Source organism: Stenella coeruleoalba (genome assembly GCF_951394435.1).
Source record: "Stenella coeruleoalba genome assembly, chromosome: 13".
NCBI classification, from domain to species: domain Eukaryota; kingdom Metazoa; phylum Chordata; class Mammalia; order Artiodactyla; family Delphinidae; genus Stenella; species Stenella coeruleoalba.
In genome coordinates, this window is record NC_137159.1 from 30,485,693 (window position 1) to 30,508,589 (window position 22,897).

At 43.0% G+C, this 22,897-nt stretch overlaps 1 protein-coding gene across 1 annotated transcript in view; it reads left to right on the plus strand.

The window, feature by feature from the left end:
• Window positions 1-4,244: 4,244 nt before the first annotated feature.
• ADD2 (adducin 2) overlaps window positions 4,245-22,897 on the plus strand; it is a gene marked incomplete at its 3' end in the record, with an annotated part of 104,913 nt that continues 86,260 nt past the window's right edge. Inside the window, exon 1 of the mRNA XM_079940914.1 lies at window positions 4,245-4,657. The remainder of the gene's footprint in view (window positions 4,658-22,897) is intronic.

Sequence of the window (22,897 nt, forward strand, 5' to 3'; positions counted from 1 at the left end):
TATGAGACTAGATATCAATTACAGGAAAAAGTCTGTAAAAAATACAAACACATGGAGGCTAAACAATACACTACTTAATAAGCAAGAGATCACTGAAGAAATCAAAGAGGATATCCAAAAATAACTAGAAACAAATGACAATGAAAACACGATGACCTAAAACCTATGGGATGCAGCAAAAGCAGTTCTAAGAGGGAAGTTTATAGCAGTACAATCCTACCTCAAGAAACAAGAAACATCTCAAATAAACAACCTAACCTTACACCTAGCAATTAGAGAAAGAAGAACAAAAAAACCCCAAAGTTAGCAGAAGGAAAGAAATCATAAAGATCAGATCAGAAATAAATGAAAAAGAAAGGAAGGAAACGATAGCAAAGATCAATAAAACTAAAAGCTGGTTCTTTGAGAAGACAAACTAAATTGATAAACCGTTAGCCAGACTCATCAAGAAAAAAAAGGAGAAGGCTCAAATCAACAGAATTCGAAATGAAAAAGGAGAAGTAACAACTGACATGACAGAAATACAAAGGATCATGAGAGATTACTACAAGCAACCATATGCCAGTAAAATGGACAACCTGGAAGAAATGGACAAATTTTTAGAAAAGCACAACCTTCCAAGACTGAACCAGGAAGAAATAGAAAATACAAACAGACGAATCACAAGCATTGAAATTGAAACTGTGATTAAAAATCTTCCAACAAACAAAAGCCCAGGACCAGATGGCTTCACAGGCAAATTCTATCAAACATTTAGAGAAGAGCTAACACCTATCCTTCTCAAACTCTTCCAAAATATAGCAGAGGGAGGAACACTCCCAAACTTATTCTATGAGGCCACCATCACCCTGATACCAACACCAGACAGAGATGTCACAAAGAAAGAAAACTACATACCAGTATCACTGATGAATATAGATGCAAAAATCCTCAACAAAATACTAGCAAACAGAATCCAACAGCACATTAAAAGGATCACATACCATGATCAAGGGGTGTTTATCCCAGGAATGCAAGGATTCTTCAATATACACAAATCAGTCAATGTGATACACCATATTAACAAATTGAAGGAGAAAAACCATATGATCATCTCAATAGATGCAGAGAAGGCTTTTGACAAAATTCAACACCCATTTGTGATAAACACCCTCCAGAAAGTAAGCATTGAGGGAACTTTCCTCAACATAATAAAGGCCATATATGACAAACACACAGCCAACATCATCCTCAATGAAAAAGTGAAACCATTTCCACTAAGATCAGGAACAAGACAAGGTTGCCCACTCTCACCATGCTTATTCAACATAGTTTTGGAAGTTTTAGCCACAGCAATCAGAGAAGAAAAAGACATAAAAGGAATCCAAATCGGAAAAGAAGAAGTAAAGCTGTCACTGTTTGCAGTTGACATGATACTATAAATAGAGAATCCTAAAGATGTTACCAGAAAAGTACTAGAGTTAATCAATGAATTTGGTAAAGTAGCAGGATACAAAATTAATGCACAGAAATCTCTGGCATTCCTATACACTAATGATGAAAAATCTGAAAGTGAAATTAAGAAAACCCTCCCATTTACCAGTACAACAAAAAGAATAAAATATCTAGGAATAAACCTACCTAAGGAGACAAAAGACCTGTATGCAGAAAACTATAAGACCCCGATGAAAGAAATTAAAAATGATACAAATAGATGGAGAGATATACCATGTTCTTGGATTGGAAGAATCAACACTGTGAAAATGACTCTACTACCCAAAGCAATCTACAGATTCAATGCAATCCCTATCAAACTACCACTGGCATTTTTCACAGAAGTAGAAGAAAAAATTTCACAATTTGTATGGAAACACAAAAGACCCCGAATAGCCAAAGCAATCTTGAGAAAGAAAATGGAGGTGGAGGAATCAGCCTCCCTGACTTCAGACTATACTACAAAGCTACAGTAATCAAGGCAGTATGGTACTGGCACAAAAACAGAAATATAGATCAATGGAACAGGATAGAAAACCCAAAGTAAACCAATGCACATATGGTCACCTTATCTTTGATAAAGGGGGCAAGAGTATACAGTGGAGAATAGACAGCCTCTTCAATAAGTGGTGCTGGGAAAATTGGACAGCTACATGTAAAAGAATGAAATTAGAACACTCCCTAACACCATATACAAAAATAAACTCAAAATGGATTAAAGACCTAAATGTAAGGCCAGACACCATCAAACTCTCAGAGGAAAACATAGGCAGAACACTCTATGACATAAATCACAGCAAGATCCTTTTTGACCCACCTCCTAGGGAAATGGAAATAAAAACAAAAATAAACAAATGGGACCTAATGAAACTTCAAAGCTTTTCCACAGCAAAGGAAACCATAAATAAGACGAAAAGACAACCCTCAGAATGGGAGAAAATATTTGTAAACAAAGCAACTGACAAAGGATTAATCTCCAAAGTTTACAAGCAGCTCAATATCAAAAAGACAAACAACCCAATCCAAAATTGGGCAGAAGACCTAAATAGACATTTCTCCAAGGAAGATATACAGACTGCCAACAAACACATGAAAGAATGCTCAACATCACTAATCATTAGACAAATGCAAATCAAAACTACAATGAGGTATCACCTCACACCAGTTAGAATGGGCATCATCAGAAAATCTACAAACAACAAATGCTGGAGAGGGTGTGGAGAAAAGGGAACCCTCTTGCACTGTTGGTGGGAACGTAAATTGATACAGCCACTATGGAGAACAGTATGGAGGTTCCTTAAAAAACTAAAAACAGAACTACCATACGCCCCAGCAATCCCACTCCTGGGCATATACACTGAGGAAACCATAATTCAAAAAGAGTCATGTACCACAATGTTCACTGCAGCTCTATTTACAATAGCCAGGACATGGAAGCAACCTAAGTGTCCATCAACAGATGAATGGATGAAGAAGATGTGGCACATATATACAATGGAATATTACTGAGCCATAAAAAGAAAAGTATTGAGTTGTTCGTAGTGAGGTGGATGGACCTAGAGTCTGTCATACAGAGTGAAGTAAGTCAGAAAGAGAAAAACAAATACTGTATGCTAGCACATATTTATGGAACCTAAATAAATAAATAAATAAATGGTCATGAAGAACCTAGGGGCAAGAGGGGGCTAAAGACACAGACCTACTAGAGAATGGACTTGAGGCATGGACATATATACACTACGAAACGTAAAATAGATAGCTAGTGGAAAGCAGCCGCATAGCACAGGGAGATCAGCTCGGTGCTTTGTGACCACCTAGAGGTGTGGGGTAAGGAGGGTGGGCGGGAGGGAGACCCAGAGGGAAGAGAGATGGGGACATATGTATATGTATAACTGATTCACTTTGTTATAAAGCAGAAACTAACACACCTTTGTAAAGCAATTATACTCCAATAAAGATGTTTAAAAAAAAAACATAGTGTGAATGTTGATTTAGGTGTGCTTTGGGGAGTTGATGGAGATTATGGGGTCTAAAGTCTAAAGACTAAAGATTATGGGGCCTAAAGTCTCAGGCTCGCACTTGACATCTCTACTTTCTGAGGGCCCCACATTGAGAAACACTATCAGAAAGTAGAAGTGGGAGGTGCCATAGGTACACTGTCATTTTACAGAGTAAGACAATAAGGCCCAGAGAGGTTAAGTGACTTCATCAGGGTCACACAGCTAGTTAATGGCACGTCTGGGACGTAACCAAGTATTCTGGTTCTCCCTCCAGTTGCACGTTCACCAAACACCTGTTCCCGCCGGGGTGGGAGACTGCGAGAGGGGAGCGGGTGAGAGGTGGAAGTAGTGAGAATTGGAGGGAGCTGGGCCCATCCCTAACCCCAGAGGGTAGGGCAACAAGAAACATTTTGCCCTTGTGGAAAATGGAGTCAGCATTAGAATAGGGATGATTTTGGCTTGGAATTCAAATGGCCAAACAATTGCTATTAAAATGATGAATAGAATTAATCTTCTAAAGCAAGATGCCCTTCCTAGTCAAAAAATATTACAAATACAAGACTTTGCTTCTATTTAATCCCAAGAGGATACAACCTCTATCTGAGCTCAAGTTTCAGATTTTCTTCCTAGTGACCACATCCTCACACTGGCTCTTGGCTGTTCCGGTCAGCTCGTGGTGCGGAAGTGGCGGTGAGCAGAGGGCCTGGGCGGCGGGACTGCGGCAGCGCGGGCGGCGAGACCGCGAGCGGGCGGGGGCACTGCAGCACCGCGGCCCTCGGGCGTCCGGGCAGCGGCCCGCTAGAGGGGGCGCTGTGGGCACCGCCAAGCGTCCTTTTGTCAGCGCACAGGGCCGAGAGAGCTCTCATTTCCTCCTAGCCTCGTGCTGGAAATGGATTTAATTCTGACACCAGGGCTGTAAGGGACGAGCGGGAACGAAAGCCTTTTGTCAAGGAGTAGCAGTCTCTGTTGTCTGTAATTACCACTGACGCGGAGAAGCTGCGTTGCTGGTGGAATTCCAGGCAGCTCTGGCAAGTGCGGGGCTGCAGGATGAGTAGAAAACATTGCTCTGCCGATTAGCTGGGTGCATTTATCAAGCAGATCCCAAAAAGAAAAACCAACCAGCAGAACAAACCCCCAACAGCCCGCAGCGGAAGACCAGAGATGGATAAGATGCCTTGCAGGAGGTAAGCCCGTCTTGGGAATGGGCGCCATGGGCTGGTCTTGGTTTTGTTTATTTTAAGCGAATTTGAGACCCCCCCCTACAGCATCCTTCTACCGACCGGGAGCTGGTTGGTCCAGATCGGTGAGCGTCTGTTAGTGAGTGCGTCTGCGAGGCAGCCCTTCCCCTCGTCTGTGCTTTATGCCTAAAGGTTTCTGTTGCTGATGTAACATTGGAGGTTCTTTGGAAAGCGGGCTGCCAAGCGCTGGCCTCTGCCTGGGGAAGATCGAACCCACCCGCCCCGAGAGCAGCGCCTCACAGGTGGGGCTTTCTTCTCGGTCCGGGCTGGCTGGCGGGAGGCAAGCCTCGCCTCGCGGGGCCGCCCCTCCCTTCCCTCCGCGCTCCGCCGCCGCCCTCCCGGGAGCCGCGGGACCCGCTCGGCAGGGCTGGGCGCGCTCCCCGGGCCTCGCCATCGCCGTGGCGACGCCGCAGCTGCGGGGCTAGCAGGTGCGGCGTCGGCAGCAGCTTGCCTTGGGAGGAGGGCCGCTGGCACGTGAGCGGACCCCAGGGGGTTTGAATTTTTATGCGACTCCACCACTTTGGAGGGAAAAAAGGCCACTGTCCCCGAGGAGATCGGGCCAGGCTGTACATCTCTTAGATTTCGTCTTCCCTCCCCTCTCTTCCCCTGTCTCCCCTCCCCTCCTGCACCCGGGAGGAGGCCACGCACCACCCGCGAGGCGGGGGCCATCGTCTGCTTGTTTTGAAATCGCGACCACAGCCAGTCTACCTGGTGTTGGGGGGAAGGGAGGGGCAGACTGCTTTAGGATGCTGATCGGGCGCTCGGGTCTAGTCTATTGTCTTGCCTTTTCTCCCCCTTTCTTTTCTTCTCTAATCTCCACCCCCTGACAAAAAAGAAAGAAAAAAAAAGAAAAAAGCGGGTGGGTGGGGAGAGAGAGAGAAAGAGAGACAGAGACAGAGAGAGATAAGAAAAGAGGGGGGTGAAAAGCCCCCAAGCCCACACCCTATCCAATTCTTTTGAAAATTGTCCTTTATCTTTGACACATGATTATTTCCCATCTGTTTCTTTACGTCTACTCCTCCCTCCTCTTGCAGTTTGTCGGCTAAGATTCAACTGACTCAAATGAGCCTTATTAATACTAGAAATCAAATCTCAGTTTCCTAAAGGGACGTTTTGTGCTTTCTGACTAACCCCAAATGAGGGGTTTCCGGCGTCCTGGCAGGAGCAAAGGATGGGGAAGGTGGACTCCCGCCTCTCACATCTAGGGTGTGGATCTGGTGGAGATACAGGAGATGTCGAACTTGTGCGGTGAGGTATGTCCTCGTTAATGGGATTTGAAAATGATGTTTTATTTTAAGGGAAAAATAGCTGGTAACATTTGAAGTGAAAGGGCTTTAAATTTTAAATGAGTATGACCAGGGAAGAGAGCTGTGAAGTTTCACACTTGCAAGTCACCCCTCTCACTGACGTATGAAGAGTATATGTTACAGATTTTAAAAGGAGCTGGGCCATTTAATATTTCTACTTTATAATGTTCTACCTTCATTCTGCCTGCAGACCAAGATCTTGCTCAGAACCCCCCCCCCACCTACCTTCAATCCCCACCCCCCCACCCCTAGAAGGACACAGTAAAAGCAAACTTTTCATTATTAGTATGATGTCAATACATTTTGGAGAATCACTCTTTTTTGGTGCTGGAATTAGTAAATCTCAGCTATTCTTAAGAGTTTACAGGTGATCAAGTGTGTTTGTTGGCAGAGGGTTTAGAGTTAAGATTTTAAATACATAAAAAAAGACTCTGATAAATATATTTATCACCTACCGTGTTCTACAAAGGATTTAAGACAGTTTACAGGGATTCATAAAATATAGCAAGGCAGACTTAGAATTAGATGGGAAGAAAAAGAAAGCGAAAGGTAAAGACATAAAATTGTATTAAGAATGAGGCTAATGCAAAAATACAAACATATGAGAGGCAAACAAATCCAGCTCTGAACTTTCTAGCAGCTCATACAAAAAGGGAAATTGACCAGCCTACGGTTCATATGCTTTATTTATTCACTGACTCATTCACTCACTTGTTCACTCAAGAAACATTCACTGAGGACCTACTCTGCACAGATTCTGTGAGAGGTGCTGGGAACAAAGGGGTGAAGCAGACAGACATGGTCTCTTCCCTGACAACATCTACAGCCGAATGCAAGAAATGGACAATCACGAAGAAATCTCGAAAACGAGTATCTGATTACAAGTTGTGATAAAAGCTGTGCAGGAGCTCATGCAGCTCATTATCAAAAAACAAACAACCCAATCCAAAAATGGGCAGAAGACCTAAATAGACATTTCTCCAAAGAAGATATGCAGATTGCCAACAAACACATGAAAGAATGCTCAACATCACTAATCATTAGACAAATGCAAATCAAAACTACAATGAGGCATCACCTCACACCGGTCAGAATGGCCATGATCAAAAAAATCTGCAAACAGTAAATGCTGGAGAGGGTGTGGAGAAAAGGAAACCCTCTTGCAGTGTTGGTGGGAATGTAAACTGATACAGCCACTATGGAGAACAGTATGGAGGTTCCTTAAAAAACTAAAAATAGGACTACCATACGACCCAGCAATCCCACTCCTGGGCATATACCCCGAGAAAACCATAATTCAAAAATAGTCATGTACCCCAGTGTTCATTGCAGCTCTATTTACAATAGCCAGGACATGGAAGCAACCTAAGTGTCCATCAACGGATGAATGGATGTAGAATATGTGGCACATAGATACAATGGAATATTACTCAGCCATAAAAAGAAGTGAAACTGAGTTATTTGTAGTGAGGTGGATGGACCTAGGGTCTGTCATACAGAGTGAAGTAAGTCAGAAAGAGAAAAAAAGTGCCGTATGCTAACACATATATATGGAATCTAAAAAAAAAGAAAATGGTTCTGAAGAACCTAGGGGCAGGACAGGAATAAAGACGCAGATGTAGAGAACGGACTTGAGGACATGGGGAGGGGGAAGGGTAAGCTGGGACGAAGTGAGAGAGTGGCATGGACTTCTATACACTACCAAATGTAAAACATAGCTAGTGGGAAGCAGCGGAATAGCACAGGGAGATCAGCTCAGTGCTTTGTGACCACCTAGAGGGGTGGGGTAGGGAGGGTAGGAGGGAGATGCAGGAGGGAGGGGATATGGGGATATATGTATATGTATAGTTGATTCACTTTGTTATAAAGCAGAAACTAACACACCATTGTAAAGCAATTAGACTCCAATAAAGATGTTAAAAAAAAAAAAAGAGCTGTGCAGGAAAAGCATGAAGCACAAAATGTCACGTGTCCAGACATAAAAATATGAAATAAAAGCTTCTTTAGAGAAGCACAACAATTCTTGATTCTAAGAGCAGAAAGGAACTTTTTTCAGATATGATGCAGTGTTTGGAACGATGTCCCAAATCATGCCCTCATCAGACACATGGGTTTCACTCAGCCTTTTTTAGAGTGTCCCTTAGTGTGAGGGATCCTGCTATTACCCCACAGGTCTCGGACCCCTGGGGTTCTGTGAATATATGTATTTTGAGAGGTCTGTGTATTCCCTAAAATTCAGTGGTTTTATTTCAGTGATAATCTTTAATAATAAATATTAAAACCATGTTCTGGATCATTTTGATGGCAACCCCCAAAGCAAGGCTGGGGCCTCTGTTTGCCTCTGTAACTTCCCGTGTGGGCCAGGAGCAGGCCTGGTGGCTGGGGCCACAGCACAGATGAGGGGGAGGGGAGTTTAAATCAAGACACCTGCGGAGAGTGGTGAGTCCACCCAGGGCACAGGCTCGCCAGACTCAAAAAAGAACAGCATCTGGTGACCGCTGCTATACAGTCAAGGAATGAAGCTCTTGGGCCAGCTCCACCTTTGTATGGACCAAGTTGCAGCAATTTATTTGCAGCAGGTGTTGTAGTAAAAACACAATGAAAGAATTGCTTTTGCTGGTTTTGGAATAATTGGATTAGATCTCCATTTAGTGCAGATTTAGCAACCTCCCAATAAGTACCTTATGTCCAAAGCAATGAGACAGGCAATTAATTTGGTGTAATGGTTAAGTGGAGCCAGACTGCCTGGCTTCAAATCTATTTTTCCACTTACTAGCTGTGAGACTTTGGGCAAGTTACTCAGCCTCTCTGTTGCTACGATAATATGTGGATAAATAGGCGTTATTGATTTCATAGTAAGATTGTGAGGATTACAGGCATTACATGTGAAATACCTGGAGCATATCTATGTTCAATAAATGTTAGCAACTAATACTATTTTTATTAGTGTGAAATGCACTTCATTTATGTAGGTACCCCAGGATGGCTTGATATCAGCATTTTAAATTATGATATCTGAACTATCTTCAAGTAGCAGACACATTTTTGAGGTTATTAATATTGTTTTGCATTGTTTATGTATTGTTTGCATTAATATGTTGAAGTGAAAAATTCAGATAATGGCGATATGTAGGAACTAGACCTGCAGCTACGTCTTTCTATTGTTAAACCCAAATGGTATTTTAGTTTCAGCAAAACAATATTATCTGCTGCAGTAAATTAATTTTATTAACCTGACCTTTTAAAGTTGGATAGTTGTATTTATTTGCACATTTGTTTTGGCATTCTAGTTTTTTTTTTTTTTTAACATCTTTATTGGGGTATAATTGCTTTACAATGGTGTGTTAGTTTCTGCTTTATAACAAAGTGAATCAGTTATACATATACATATGTTCCCATATCTCTTCCCTCTTGCATCTCCCTCCCTCCCACCCTCCCTATCCCACCCCTCTAGGTGGTCACAAAGCACCAAGCCAATCTCCCTGTGCCATGCGGCTGCTTCCAACTAGCTATCTACCTTACTACGTTTGTTAGTGTGTATATGTCCATGACTCTCTCTCGCCCTGTCACAGCTCACCCTTCCCCCTCCCCATAACCTCAAGTCCGTTCTCTAGGAGGTCTGCGTCTTTATTCCTGCCTTACCCCTAGGTTCTTCATGACATTTTTTTTTCTTAAATTCCATATATATGTGTTAGCATACGGTATTTGTCTTTTTCTTTCTGACTTACTTCACTCTGTATGACAGACTCTAGGTCTATCCACCTCATTACAAATAGCTCAATTTCATTTCTTTTTATGGCTGAGTAATATTCCATTGTATATATGTGCCACATCTTCTTTATCCATTCATCCGATGATGGGCACTTAGGTTGTTTCCATCTCCGGGCTATTGTAAATAGAGCTGCAATGAACATTTTGGTACGTGACTCTTTTTGAATTTCGGTTTTCTCAGGGTATATGCCCAGTAGTGGGATTGCTGGGTCATATGGTAGTTCTATTTGTAGCTTTTTAAGGAACCTCCATACTGTTCTCCATAGTGGCTGAACCAATTCACATTCCCACCAGCAGTGCAAGAGTGTTCCCTTTTCTCCACACCCTCTCCAGCATTTATTGTTTCTAGGTTTTTTGATGATGGCCATTCTGACTGGTGTGAGATGATATCTCATTGTAGTTTTGATTTGCATTTCTCTAATGATTAATGATGTTGAGCATTCTTTCATGTGTTTGTTGGCAGTCTGTATATCTTCCTTGGAGAAATGTCTATTTAGGTCTTCTGCCCATTTTTGGATTGGGTTGTTTGTTTTTTTGTTATTGAGCTGCATGAGCTGCTTGTAAATTTTGGAGATTAATCCTTTGTCGGTTACTTCATTTGCAAATATTTTCTCCCATTCTGAGGGTTGTCTTTTGGTCTTGTTTATGGTTTCCTTTGCTGTGCAAAAGCTTTGAAGTTTCATTAGGTCCCATTTGGCATTCTAGTTTTATAAAAGTTATAAAGTGTAAGTATTTGAACTGGTCTTTATGAGTGTACATACTTAAGTTATATTTTACTAAAAGTGACTTAGGTCAACCCTCGGTCCATGAGATATTTTTTTTCCTTCTAAAGGGATTTCTATATAGTTCAAGCATTTTGAGCTATATAATTCAAGCATTTTGACAGACCCAAGATTCTTGGGATAGAATTTTGAACCTCTAGAAGAGAGATTGCAGCCCCAAATTTGACTCTATATACCTTAACTGCCATAGATTTAGTCTGAAAGAATTTTAAGGCAGTAATAACAAAACTTGCCTCTGTCTTCAACAACAATAGCAAAATCCCCTGGACTCAGAGAATGGCAAGCTTCCAGCAAAAATTCATCCTGGTCTATCTTCCAGGATAAGCTACAAATGAAAGGTTTGCCAATGTTATTGAATGAAGTGAAAAGAAAGCCTATTCTCTGTGGAGTACAACATTTGATTGTATGGACTAAGATAAGTTTACTGATTATATTGTTCAAATCTCTTTTAAAATTTTCTTTGTACCTAGGTGATCTGTCAGAGATTACAAGAAGTGTGTTAGTCTCCCACTATAATATTTTTGATTGCTTTCCTTTTGATATACACTTATCATAGACATATGCATGTATATAGACACACACACACACACACACACACACACAGAGTTATTTGATGGTGTGTTACTTAGGACCTGGTTGCCCAGGACTGGTGGGTTTCCTGGGATGGGGGGCTTTCAATGCTAAAATTGGGACAGTGCCAGGCAAAGGAAGACAGATCTATTTTAGTTTTAGAGAACAGCAAGAGAACAGACAATAGGCTCGTATTCTTTAAGAAGAAGATGTGGTACAAATGGTGCCAACCAACAACAACCAGCCCATGGTTCAATAAGTAACTCTCCTGGGAAGAGGCAGGTGTGTTCTCCCAGTTGAGACCTAGAAGAATCCTTAAGCTCCAGGCCTGAAAGTCCTGGAAGGGCTGTGATGTGGTTGGGGAGAGGGTGGGTGTATAAATCAAAAGGCTCTAGGAACTCTTTCAGCACCTTCCACCTTGAGTGCCTGGACCCAGTCTTGACATGTGCCCAGGGAGCCCTCAGTGAAGCTTCCAACCAGGTTGGTTCAAGTCAACCCAACAGTTGTGGCTAAAGACAAAGATATATAAGTATATAAATAAGTGCCACTTGGCCCACCAGTAAATATCCCTAACGTACTTGATCTGACCCAGGACCCCAACCTTCAAACAACCCAAGCAGGACCTGGAGGTTAGGGAGTTTAGGATGTGGTAGCCAGAAATCAAAATTCAGTGCTCTATACAATATTTAGAATGGTCTTCCCTGGGCCCAGCCTTGAAGTGTCTGGAAAGAACTTACCAAGCCAAGTAGCAAATCCCTCTGGCTTCTGTGAATGGCAGCACTAAGGACCATTGGACACCCTCCACCCCATCCCCACACACAGACAGCTGACTGGACCAGGCATGAACCTGTGAGGACTTGGAACCTCAGGGCTGGTAGCCATATTAGGCCAAACAGGGGAGTGTGTTAGGGTGAGGATAGATCATGGGTCATCCCCCTACTTCCCTCGCCAATTTAGAGAAGCCACTTGGCTCCCTTGAGGTGGCCACAGTGATTCCAGTTCTAGTAGCTCCCATGAAGTCCAGCTAGACCTTGGTCCCTAGGTTGATGAGGTTGCCCTCCATCCTGCTAGTCTAGTTTGCTTGGGCTCCTGTTTCAGACAGCCATAATGTCCGGCTAGAACTCTGGCTTACTCCAGAGCTTCCGGCTTCTGTTCCCCACATGGAGCCCAACCTCTCTCCATCCATCCACAGTGATCTTTCCAAAACAAAAATTGAATCTTGTCACTCCTCTACCCTCGGGATAAAGCCCAAATTCCGTACCTACCCCTACTGCTTTACATCTCCTTCCTTGGAGATGTAGGCTAGACCATCTTTCTGGACATTCCCCCTCTCCACAACAGACAAACTTTTAGCAAGCCTTATTAAAAGAAAAAAAATAACAACACTAGAAATGATATATGGAGTGAAGGGGAGAAGAAGAGATTTGAAATCATAAGAACACTATGCATTATTGTATCCTAACGTGTGAAAGTCTTGATGAAATGGACAACTTCCACAGAAAATAGGAACTACCAATATTTACTCCAGAAATCGAATGTCATGCTCCTGGATGGGAAGAATCGATGTTACAAAGAGGTCGATTCCTCACAGATTCTACCGTGTGGATGGCAGTCTTCCTGGTAACCAGAAGTGATGCAGATTTGTTCCTATTTTTATATTCCTGCAGTAATTTTCTGTGGAATCTTGAAAGGGGTAGTTAACTACATATGCTCAATTGTGAATCATTTTATTGAAGGGAAAGCCAATACATGTGCATTTAAATGTCATTTATAAATTGTTTTTCTCGAAGAACAAATGAAGTTATTAAACTTTGAAATGCATGGGGGCTTTATGGAGACAGAATTTCATTTAACGGACATGATTTTCCACCCAAATTATTTTATTGAGTATGAATTTCATCGTGTTTGCTTTCTTTACTCTGCATGGCGCTGATAATAAGGATCTCTTGGCTTTTATTTGTAAAAATCGATGGTGAAAAGACACTGGAAAAGTGAGGGCAGGTTCAGTTCTTTCCACCTTTACTCGTGTCAGGTGGCAGAGCATCTATCCTGGTTATCTCAGCATGCCTTTATTTAGAATTTATTCTTCTTCCCTCTTCGCACCACCTTTCTCTTAGATCCTTCCAACACCCTCATTTGTGTCCTAAATCAGCTACATCTGTTACCATAGTTATGCAGCATACAGCTTAACCCATTCCATGCTTGTTCCGACCGTATACTGCGTAAGACTTCCTTTATTGTATTTCATAAAACATACCATTATTTTTCCTTCTTCGTCACCTGTCCCCCAATCTTTATTCTTTTTAAGGCAACGCACGTGTATAGTTAAGAAATCAAATAGGACTGAAGGGCTTCTAACAGAAAGCAACAATCCCTGCCCCGCCCCAAATGCTTTCTCCACAGGCGAACCAGTTTTAGCTCTGTTTTCCATTCTGTGTACTGCTGTTTCTGAATTTATCGACTTTGATCATCATCTAGTGACTTTCTGCCATGAGAATCAAGGATGTAGTCTATTTACACCACACCTACATCCCTTCACTGCCTTCTGGTCACCCCTGCCACACCAGACAGTGCATTTATTAACACCAGATTTCTCATCCCATGGACTGTTGGTTGGGTCACTTGACTCTACTCTGTAAGATAAGGCTATACCAACACCATCACCTCTCCTTGCCTGCTTCCTCCTTCCCTCTAGCTGCACATTTACTTCTGCATTATCAAAATTGATAAAATATTCATTGTGTTCCATTGCCATAGTTGGTTTCTATGATTTGTCTATAAGGTAATTGTAAATGATGAAAACTCTTAATGTGCTCATTATCCAACTGGGTTGCTGTTTTTCACTGTTCACGGTAAGTAATATGCTAGGATTTCATATCCTTCTCAGGGGCTCCAACATCTCAACCTTTGGACCACTCAGTGGAAAATGCTTCCAGGGTGAAGTTCAAATGGATTCTGTTACTCTGAGGGCACCGGCACCATCAGAGCTGCTCTAGTTCGCCCCTGCAGTGCGTACAGTTTCTCTAAGAAGACTCACCCAGAAGTCAAGTTGATAAATTCAGAAACAGCAGTATATATTTCCTGGTTTGAGATACAGAGGTAACTACAGCTGTCTGCCTGGCTGTGAACCACTGTGTTCTGGGGGTGGGCAGGGTCCACTGCTCTGTATAGAGACTGCAATTTGTGCCCTTGTGTTCATTCTCTTTTTAATTCCTCCCCTCCATGACACCTGCCATCTCAGAGTCCAGGACATTTTTAGGGCTCTGCTACATGGATCATCTGCCTCCTTGGTTCCAACATCCTCTGCCTGAAATCTAGGCTGACGCTTCTTTTGCTTTCAACCATTAGTCACCAGTTCTCCATCTGCTTTTTGTCCTTCAGAAACTTGTTGAAATCTCTTCTCTGTTAATGACCTGCTTTTACTTTGTCATTGTGGGATTATGTATTTTTATTCCCTTATCAATTTAATGGAGTCTAAGAAGAGAGAAAAACATAGTGGTAGGTGGGATTAGGCCTGCCATCTTGAATTAGAAGCCAAGGTATTAATTTTCAATCAAGCCATGCATAATAGGGATAAAACAAACTATTGGCACGGCCATGATTTAAATTCAAACACTGGTGAGGTTTGCTTTTCTCTGTTATGAAAATGCTTTCAAATAGGTGCAGCACCTATCAACTCAATTCCAATATGTTCTCCCATCTAGAATAGTCCAGAAACATTGAAGCATTTTCCTACCCCTACTCGATGATTAACTTTTAGTTTACATACAATTCTTTCTTTCTTTTTTTTTTTTGTTGTACGCGGGCCTCTCACTGTTGTGGCCTCTCCCGTTGCAGAGCACAGGCTCCGGACGCGCAGGCTCAGCGGCCATGGCTCATGGGCCCAGCCGCTCCGTGGCATGTGGGATCTTCCCGGACCGGGGCACGAACCCGTGTCCCCTGCATCGGCAGGCGGACTCTCAACCACTGCGCCACCAGGGAAGCCCAGTTTACATACAATTCTAATGAGCTCGGTTGTTTCTCTGTAGACACTCCAGAAAAGTGGAAATGGAAAATTAGAAGAGTTTGGCTAATAGTCTAAAAGAGATTGGGATAAAAATGAAAATTCAGAGAAGATGAAAAGTTCTCCTAGCAACCTGGGTCACACTTTTTGCCCGAGTGCTATGGAAGATCATTTGTCAGAGTTGACAGTACATTTGATTTGGACCTAGAAAGTAAGGAACTCACAGAGAAAGTAAGTGAACTAACAGATTGTATTCTCACAGGGGAGGGGCTGCTGGTTTTTTTTTTTTTTTTTTTTTTTTTTTACCTGGATGAGAAGCAAGAATTTGTGGGTGCCAACATTTCTTTGTTCAGAAAGTAAATCTGGAGTTATGGTGCACAAGAAATTTCAGTTGTCTCTATGTTTTCATCTAATTTGGAGATTATTGCTTCATTTTTCAGACTTATCAATGATCATTAAGACTGAAAACAGTTTTGGGGATCCTGCTTTATATATCTTAACTCTCTTAAAGTTACAGGTCATGAAACTGTTAGCAGCTTTGAAGCCACTATTTGTTATATTTACTTCTGAACTGAAGCTATATCAAGTTAAGGCTGTCAGGGAATTAAAATCTCCTTTTCAAAGTCTGTCTTGCTTATGGAAGAAATGATACAATGTCTAGGATTTGTCTCAAAAGAATCTTTTTCTTATTGGGGGATGAGTGGGGTTGGAGGTGAACTAAAATAGCCCATGAGTTAAAAATTGTTGAGGCTGAGTGTAATCTATCACCTAAACTGGCACTTTTAGAGTGAAAGGAGGTGCTGCTAATAATTACTTGGGAACCGGAGGCATATACTGGACTCTCCTGGGCAAACGGCAGTCTACTCTGAAGCTAGGTGATGGGTGCTTGGGGTTCCTTATGGTGTGCCCTCTAATTTTGTATATTTTCAACATTTTTCATAATTAAAGAATGTCTACTGGGGCTTCCCTGGTGGCGCAGTGGTTGAGAGTCCGCCTGCCGATGCAGGGGACGCGGGTTCGTGCCCCGGTCCGGGAAGATCCCGCATGCCGCGGAGCAGCTGGGCCCGTGAGCCATGGCCACTGAGCATGCGCGTCAGGAGCCTGTGCTCCGCAACGGGAGAGGCCACAACAGTGAGAGGCCCGCGTACCGCAAAAAAAAAAAAAAAAAAAAAAAAAAAAAGAATGTCTACTGTTTTGTACTGTTTGCTACTTTATTAAAATTCATCTTAACCATGATGTTAACTGTTAGTCAACTTCAAACACAAAATGAAAATAGCTGGAGAATACTGTTAAATGACAAATCAATTAAGTTGACTTATAATAGTGGGACAAAAATCCATAAATTCTGTAACTGGGACACCCAGAAGGCAGTACTTAATTAAGCTAACAATGTTCTAAAGCAGATCTATAGCTTTAGTTATGTAAGGGAGCTTTGTTTTTATTGCTGTGAATTGGGTTCACCAGGATTTTACGGATGGGTGGCTGCAGCCCCAGAAAGGTCAAGGCCGTTGGGAAATGAGCAGGGACAAGAAAGAGGGGCTTTGATTTGCAGAGCAAGCCCACAAGCTGATCTGTAATATCTTGGTGTCTCTCCTAGTTGAGATTCTCCATACTTTTTACCTGCTAAAATAGTCTTTCAAAGTTACTGAGATTTTGAGAAGGTCTCCATTCTTGCTTTATAATCTCCATTGTACACACTGTACACCACTACCATAGGATCAGAAACCAGTTCTTTAAAAATGATTTTTTCTGGTGCTGTTTGTATTGCTGATATTATTTACTATTGTGTCTCCTAGTATTATGCAGAAGGTCACATTTTAATTTGTTTACTTGTGCTTTTCTTTTTAAAAGTCAAGCTTATTAATATGCTATATATGATATTATATGCTATATATAGTAAAGTTCACCTTCCTTAGATGTATAGTTCTATGATTTTTTAAAATTAATTAATTAATTTATTTTTGGCTGCATTGGGTCTTCGTTGCTGTGCGCGGGCTTTCTCTACTTGTGGCGAGCGGGGGCTACTCTTCGTTGTGGTGCACGGGCTTCTCATTGCGGTAGCTTCTCTTGTTGTGGAGCACGGGCTCTAGGTGCACAGGCTTCAGTAGTTGTGGCACGTGGGCTCAGTAGTTGTGGCTCGCGGGCTCTAGAGCACAGGCTCAGTAGTTGTGGCTCACGGGCTTAGTTGCTCCGTGGCATGTGGGATCTTCTCAGACCAAGGATCGAACCCATGTCCCCTGCATTGGCAGGCAGATTCTTAACCACTGTGCCACCAGGAAAGTCCAGTCCTATGAATTTTGACAAATATATACAGTCATGTAACCGCCACCACAATCAAAGTAGAAAAAGGGCCCTCATGCCCCTTTGTAGTGAATCTTCTCCCTCCACCCACAGCCCCTGACAACCACCCATCTGTTTTTGGTTTTGCCTTTTCCAGAATGTCATAAAAATGGGATCATACAGTGTAGCTTTTTGTGTCTGACTTCTTTCACTTTGCCTAATATTTTTGAGATTCAACCATGTTGTTACAATATTAATAGTCCCTCCTTTTTGTATATTCCTTTGGTTGGCTGTACCACAATTTGTTTAGCCATTCACTCACTAAAGCACATTTGGTTTGTTTTCAGTTTTTGATGACTGTGAATAAAGCCACTACATATATATTGGCCTACAGGTTTTTGTATAAACACAAGATTTCAGTTCTCTTGGGTAAATCCCCAGGAGTGGGATTCCAGTGTGGTAAGTGTATGCTTAACTTTATAAGAAACTGCCAGATGCTTTCAAAATGACAGCACCATTTTGCATTCCCACCAGCAATGTATGAGAGTTCTCATTGTTCTGCACTTGGTATTGTTAGTTGTTGTTTTTTAAATTTTATCCATCATAAGTGTGGGGTAGTATCTCATTGTGTGTTTTTTTTTTTTTTTTTTGTGGTACGCGGGCCTCTCACTGTTGTGGCCTCTCCCCTCGCGGAGCACAGGCTCTGGACACGCAGTCTCAGCGGCCATGGCCCACGGGCCCAGCCGCTCCGCGGCATGTGGCATCTTCCCAGACTGGGGCACGAACCCGTGTCCCCTGCATTGGCAGGCGGACTCTCAACCACTGCGCCACCGGGGAAGCCCCTCATTGTGTTTTTAATTTGCATTTACCTAATGATCAATGCCAGTGAGCATCTTTTCATTTGCTTAAATGCCACAGTATCTCTTTTTTGTTGTTTCTTGTCTTTTAAATGTCAGGAAGGCTCTGCCATTCTAAGGTAAACAGGGAAAGGATTTTTCCTTAGTCTCAAAGGGGGACCAGAAACATAACAGGGGGAGTGGAATGGGAGACTGGGGGAGAGTTGCTGAGAGGAAAGTGATGTCAGGGGGCTGATTTCAGGACCAGGGTACCTGATCCTTCCCTCCTGCACAGGCTGCTTCTGGAGCTCTTCTCTGGAGGATGTTGTGGTTTGTACTATGAGGGGCTGCTCCCTTAGGGAGGGAGAGAAGAAGGGAGGAAGACAGCTTTAATATTGATTCCATTTTTTAAATTTGCTTACTCCAAGTTCTGGTCTTTATACTTTTAGTCAGTAAATACCTCCTTATTTTATTTTAGTTTTTAAAGAGGAATTGTTTTGATGGTCGAGTAGAGGGATAGTAATTTTATTTATTTGTTTACTTATTTGTTTATTTTGGTCATGCTGCACAGCATGCAGGATCTTAGTTCCCTGACCAGGGGTCGAACCTGGGCCCTTGGCAGTGAGAGCCCAGAGTCCTAACCACTGGACCGCCAGGGAATTCCCCAGTACCTCTTTAAATTAGATATATTTGGCCCAGATAGCAGCCCTACTGTTAATTGGGGGGGGGTGAAGGAAGGGGAAAAAAGGTTAAATAAAAGATGTTCAAGAAAATGTATATTTAAATTGGATTGACATAGGGACTTGAAGAGATATTTGTATACCCATGTCCGTAGCAGCATTCTTCACATTAGCTAAAACGAGGAAGCAACCCAAGTGTCCATCTATGGACAAGGAAAATGTGGTATATACATACAATGGAATAATATTCAGCCTTAAAAAGAAGGAAATTCTAACATATACTACAACATGGATGAACCTTGAGGACCTACACTAAGTAAAATAAGCCAATCACAGAAAGACAAATACTGGATGACTCCATTTATATGAAGTACTGAGAGTAGTCAAAATCATAGAGATGGAAAGCAGAATGGTGGTGGCTGGGGGCTGGGGTGGGGGGAATGCATGGTTATTATTTAATGGTTATAGAGTTTCAGTTTTGCAAGATGAAAAGAGTTATGGAATGTATGGTAGTGATGGTTGAACAACATTATGAATATATTTAATACCACTGAACTGTACTCTTAAAAATGGCTAAGATGGTACGTTTTAGGTTATGTGTATTCTACCATAACATTTTTACCATGATTGAGGTATACTAGCCGCAATGCGTGATTTATTACCGTTGTAGGTAGGTTTGCGTGGTTTAACTACGATCAGTCAGTCAGTTGACAAGGATTTACTGAACACCCTCTATGCGCAGCTACTGTTCCAGGTGTTGGGAATGCCAGGGCAAACTAGGAGGTCACCCTCTAGGAAGAAGAGAAAGATGCTAAACATGCAAACAAACGAATGGTGCCAGGCACCGATACTTGTTATGCAGAAGATAAATTCAGGTAAGCAGAGAGTGACGAGAGGAGTGGTCAGGGAAGGCCTCTCTGGGGAGGTGACACTGAGCTGACTCACGTGGGTTAGTGGGATTGGGTCGGAGAATGAGGGAGCGTGGGCTGATTGCAAGCATTTCATTATGCTATTTGAGACAGCACCATTGGCTGAGAGTGGGGGTGAGGAGGGTATGGGAGAGAATTGAGGAGAGATGAGAAGGTGGGAAACGATCTTCTTGAAGAGTCGACATGGGGGAAAGGCAGGTTGCCTGGCCATGTTAAGAAATCATTTGAAAGGTGTGGAGGGAATTTTGAAATGAGTCCAGTCTTCACGGTTGTGTGCAAGGGTCAGCTGCTCAGATGCACACTGCAAGCAAGGTCATGTAGGGTTTGACCAAAGGTGGGGCTCTGCAAGGTGAGAATAGTGGAGGACAGAGGGACAGAGGGGTTAGAGGTGTTTTGCAAAGTGGTTACCCAGCTGGAGTAGTTAATTTAAGCTAGAAAAGAAGGGATGTGAAGGGTGGATTTGGGGGTGAGAACGTGAGTAGGAGGTCTTGGAGACACTGAATTCTTAGAGGAGGGATATCTGAGTAGGTGGGCTGGAAGGGCATGGGAGGTGGTGATCTTGCTGGTGACAGCAAAATCTAGGGTATGTGCCCATGGGAGTGGGTGGCTGAGGCTGGATTGAAAGGAGAGATCATTGGCTCTAGAGGCCACGAAAATGTGAGGTTGGGTGTTGGGTGGATCACTGCATGGATGTGGAGGCTGAAGTCGACATCATCAGGAATGAGTAAGGATAGTGACGGAGGGAAAGACGGTCAGCCAGGAAGGAGCTGAAGTCATCAGTGATCGAGACGAGTGACCAGGTGAGCGGTAAAGGCTAGCCCAAAGGAGGGGTGATGGGAAGTCTAGTTGGAGGGTGTGTACTCCCAAGGCAATGGGTTTTTGAAACAGTGAAAATAGAGGTGGCTGTAGGGCGTGAGGAGGCCATGTACACTGCGTGCAGGTGCTGAATGTGTGAGGTGTGTGCTGAGTGCCGTGTGCTCCGGGGAAAGGCAGGCTTTAGATTTTTGATTTTGGGATCACAGAAAGGGGGTGTATGTAGCTGGATTAGTGGGTGCTGCAAAGAATTATGTGACTGTTCAATGAGTTTGGTTTCCAAGCAGGAAGGGCGGTAACCAAGGAGGCATTATTGACTTGGGGCTTGTTCAAAACTCAGTTAAAGGCAGTTCACAGTAGCTGGTGTTGTTTACCAAAGTACTAGTCTCATGAGGGATCTCCTAGCTCTTCTTGCGAATTGTGAGACGAGGAGGAGAAACTTCCTCTCTTGAGGCATCTCGTGTTTTCATGTCATTAATTCCTGTGTCACCCCCAGCCATAAGTCTCAGGGAGGGGACAGAGGGCATCTGTCCTTTTGTCTCACCGTCTTGCTGTGGCTCTGCAATGACTCCTTGTCTAGCCTTGCTCTGCTGATGGTGACCTTTAACGTAATAAAATGCTTACGAGAATAATGAGAATGGATGGAGAAGATGCACTTTCTCATAATTTATGGCTCATGCATTAGGGTAGGACGTTTTTGGAGGAATGAAGCATGTTATGGGAAAGTGTGGGTTTTCTTAAACGCATAGCCAAAAATCTCAAAAAACTCCCTGACTACCTGGCAATCCTGAGGCATTTACTTTCCCACTCTCCAAAATGACTACTTCACTCCTCCTTTCTCTAAATCTCCTTCCCTCCCCACCCCACCCACCTTGCTGGGTGCCTCTGAGTTCACTGAGAAACAGAAGCAATGAGCTGAGTTCTTCTGTCAGAGGCTGTCCTTCCTTCTGGGTTCTGGGCCCCTTCCCTCTCACCTCAAAACACTACTCCAGCAGCTGGTCTTTCCCTTTTCTGAATCATCGCCTTCCCTCTCTGCCTCTCTCAATTGCAATATTCCCCTTGGTGGTCAGGCATGCTCTAGTATCTCCTACGTAAGCATCTCAACTACTACCCCGTTTCTCTCTTTATGTGCTCAGCAAAACTTGCAAGAGTTGCCTTTGCTCCCCGTCCCCCTTCTTCTTCCTCACTGTCTGCACTTGGGATTCTGTCCTCTCTATACCACTGAGATTGCTCGTCAAGGTCATCGATGACCTCCACGTTGCCAAACCTAATGGCCTCTACCCTGTTCTTGTCTTACCTGACCCATCAGCAGCGTTCAACACAGTTGAACACTTCTTGAAACATTCCACTTTCTGGCCTTCTGGAACCTTTTACTCTCCTGGATTTCCCTTAGCCTCACTGGCTGTTCCTCTTCTTCCTCTGTGTGGTCCCCCCTCATCCCTACCAGACCTCTAAATGTGGGAGAGCCCCATGGCTCTACCCGGGGCCACCTAGTCTCCTTACAGACTCTCCCTAGGAGAGCTCATCCGGGCCTTAGCTGCAGACTCCATTGAAATGCTGATGACTTCGAAGTCTCTCTCTCACCAGAACTCTAGCTTAGTGCTTCTCAAACTTTAATGTGCATACTGACCACCTGGGGATCTTGTTAAAATGCGGATTCTGATTTCATTCGTCTGGGGCCTAAGATTCTGCATTTTCAACAAGCTCCCAAGTGATGCTGGTGCTGCTGGTCTTGGGATCTTACTTTGAGTGGTGAGGCTGCAGACTCGTAATCCCAATGACCTCCTTGACATTTCCACATGGACGTCTTACAGGCATCTCAGACCAAACCTCACATGACCCTGTTATAGTTCCTGAGATATTTCCTCAAACCCACTTTTCTCTTCATTACATCATCCTCCCGGTTGCTCATACCAAAAATCGTGGAATTGTCCTTGGTTTCTCTCTTTCCTTCACCTTCTTGTCTAATCCATCAGAAAATTCCATTGGTTCAATTCTCTAAAGCATATTCCAAATCTTTCCACTCGGCTCCATAATAATAGTAGTAACTGGCATTTACTGAGTACATTCTACATGTCAGACTATATTAATGATTGCTATAGACTGAATGTTTACATCTCCCCAATATTCATATGTTGAAATCCAATCCCTGATGTGATGGTGGTTGGAGGTGGGACCTTTAGGAGGTGATTAGGTCAAGTGGGCAGATCCCTCA